Raw genomic sequence first — 3618 nt, 5'->3', positions numbered from 1 at the left:
AGCATATAAGGCAGCTGGTGCAGCCTACTGGACAATGAGAGACCACATGGAGAAGAACTAACACCGAAGCACCCAGATGACACCCAGTGCCTATTGCCAGATGCATTGAGTGAGGCCACCTCTTACCTTTCAGCCCAGCCAAACTTCTAGCTGAATGAAGCCGCATGAATGTGCCAAGGAAAAACCAGCAGAGAAAATACGTAGTTTACTCACAGAATCCTGAGAAATGATAAGCTGTCGTTGTTTTAAGCCACTAAGTTTTAAAGCCTTTTAGGGCTTAAGTTTCATTGTCATACAACAATAGTTAACTCATACTGAGGATATGAGATCTCCTGGAGAAAGGCTACATGGAGAGAGAGACCTCGATGCCTCAGTGGTTTCAGCCACCCCAGCTGAGTCACTAGACATGTGAGTAAGGCCATGCGCTATGTACCCAGCCTTGTCAACTGAATGCAGCTACTTGAGTGATCCCTGAGAAGACCGGCAAAAAAAAATTCCCACCTAAATCACAAAATTGTGAAAAATGGTAAATGTTGTTTTAAGCTATGAACTTTTGGGGCAATTTGTTACTCAGCCATAGATAATTGACATCACATCCAAGAAGCCTAATTTACTAAATACATAGAAAGAATCTCTTTTAAACACAGTGTGACCTCTTAGACATTCCTATGGCATGGGCCAAGTAAGGGTGATGTTAAACCAAGGCACCAGATTTTAAAGAAAATTTCCAGTATGAGGAAGGAAATTTGAATTCTAATTAAACTTGATCAAATAGAACATATTACATACTTCTCTTAATTCTTCTCATTAGTTTAATCCTTTGTTTTAGCTATAAAGTTATTAAATTCAAAACTTGCCCCCAATTATTTCTAAAAGACCTATTGTATATAACCAAGATACATAGTAGGATATGTCCCTGCCCTCAGAGAAATAAAAGTACAACAAGAGAAATAAGCATCTAAATAGGTAACTCTAACACAAAGGAGAATGGGATAAGGGACAAGGGAGGATGAGTGCTTTAGCAATTCAGAGGAGAGAGCATTTCAGAGAGCACTTCTTGGAAAAAGGTAGTAATTGAACAGGAGTCTGATAAATACAAGTTGACAGCTAGAGATGGAGAAAGAAAGGATCCTGGGCAGATGCAGGAGTGTTTTCAACTATAGAATCTTTAGGCTTTATTTACAATAGTATATGAATGAAAGGATAGACTGTCCCCACTATACCCGAGGGTCCATCTGATGGTCTATGGGAGAAACTCTACACAGTCTCAAGACAGAGAGAGTTGCAGTAGGGCTGTGGCATCTAGAAATTTAACCAAGATGTCAGGTATCTTAGAAAACTGATGAAACTACTTTGTGGTGATAGGTGAGTCTTGCGTATGCTCATCCTGTGATTGGAATTCCTTTGGTAGTAAAACAAAGTGGTCCTAGAGGAATCTGCATTTTTAAAATGATTACTACGGAGAAAGTAGCTTTATAGCATATCTTGAGATAAATACAATCATACCTTTAAAATGAAAGGCAAGAGTAGGAATAAGAATTATAAGGAAAATTAGTTATATTGTTGTATTTTTAATAATAGCTTTCTGTTCACAAATTAATATGTGTTTATTATGGAAAATAAAGCATAAAAATATAAAAAGGAAAATTAAAACCACTTGCAAGCCTGTGAATCACTATCAACTATTATGATTAGTTTTTCCTGGTCCTTTCCCCATGCATCCATTTGCAAATATTTTAGTTTTAGTCAATTTATAGAAACATGAGATTATATGCTTTTGTTTTATTTTTTTAATTTTTTAATGTTTATTTATTTTTGAGACAGAGAGAGAGAGAACGCACAAGTAAGGGAGGGGCAGAGAGAGAGGGAGACACAGAATCTGAAGCAGGCTCCAGGCTCTGAGATGTCAACACAGGGCCTAATGTGGGGCTTAAACTCCTGAACCATGAGATCATGATCTGAGCCAAAGTCAGACACTTAACCGACTGAGCCACTCAGGCGTCTCGAGATTATATGCTTTTGTAATCTCACATTTTTCCTATTTAAAAATATATTAGGGATCAGTTCAGTTTTAAACAAGTTGAGTTTGGGGTAATTGTGAAATATTAAGAGAGACCTATCCAGCCAGCTGTTAGAGATGGAGCCCAGGAGGAATGTGGGGACAGAGCTATGATCTGGGAGATACCTAACTAGAAGTAATTGTTGAAACCAGGAAATGGGATGAGATCATCCGCGCTTTTTCCAAGTGTGGGTTACTGGGTTAAGAAAGTAATTGATTTGCTTGGAATAGAATAGATAATTTCAAAATGCATCACACAGCAGTTGTAAGTGATCATTCTGGATTGCAATATAAAAATCAATTCCTTATTGTGAATCTAAGGATTGAGGCTTTAGAAAGAGTAAAAGACACTGAATAAGAGGGAAACCACACCCAGTTTTAAGAAAAGAAGATCAGGGGTGCCTGGATGACTCAGTAGGTTAAGTTTCTGACTCTTGGTTTCGGCTCAGGTCATGATCTCACAGTTCATGGGATCAAGCCCTGCCGTGCTTACAGCACAGAACCTGCTTTGGATTCTCTCCTTCTCTCTGCCCCTCCCCCCCCAAATAAATAAATAAACTGTAAATAGAAAAAGAGGGCGCCGGGGTGGCTCAGTTGGTTAGGCATCAGCTCAGGTCATGATCTCACTATTCGTGAGATTGAGCCCCACATCAGGCTCTGTGCTGACAGCTTGGAGCCCGCTTGGGATTCGCTCTCTCTCTCTCTCTCTCTGTCTCTCTTTCTCTCTCTGTGTGTGCCCCTCTTCCCACTCTCTTTTTCAAAATAACTAAAACATTTTAAAAAAAACAAATAAATAAAAAAAATTTAAAAAAAGAAAAGAAGATCAATGGTTAGCATTTGTCTCTGGACCCCTTTATTAAACTCTTCAAAATTTTTGAAGACCCCAAAATGCTATTGTCTTGTGGGTTATCTCTATTGACATTTATGTGGCAGAAGTTAAAACAGACAGAAATTAAATATTTATGTGTTGATGCATGTAAAATAACAGTAATAAGCTCATTACCTGTTAACATAAATAAGATTTTTATGAAAAAGTACTACATCTTCTCAAGCACAAAATTATTGAGAAGAGTTCTATTGCTATTTTTAGTTCCTGGCTTAATAGAACACAGCTAAATCCTCCTATCTGCTTTTGCATTCAATTAATTGATGTATGTTTGTAAGAGAATGTGAGTGAAAGGCAAATAATATTTTAGCATTATGAAAATAATTTTCGCTACACAGATACCCTAAAATTCTCCAAGGAAACCCCAGGAGTCTCTGGATCATAAAGAAGTTAAGAAGAATAAGGATGGAAAAGGGCTTATAATTTAAGAGTCGGCAAGTGCAAGGACTTGATTGAGATCCATTGAACTGTAAGTCAAATCATATCACACCTTCCTGGACTTCCCATTGTGCTTAGAGCAAAATCTACAATCTTTATCAAGGCCCCTAAACCCTTGTATGATTTTTCTCTTCTCTTCTTGTCTTGCCTCATCGCCAGTCACTCCTCTGCCCCACCTCCCTTCTGCTTCTTATGCTCACTTCACTTCAGAGGCACAGGCTGTCCTTGCATTCCT

Source organism: Panthera tigris, chromosome X, assembly GCF_018350195.1.
Source record: "Panthera tigris isolate Pti1 chromosome X, P.tigris_Pti1_mat1.1, whole genome shotgun sequence".
Classification (NCBI taxonomy): Eukaryota; Metazoa; Chordata; class Mammalia; order Carnivora; family Felidae; genus Panthera; species Panthera tigris.
This window is presented reverse-complemented; position numbering follows the sequence as displayed.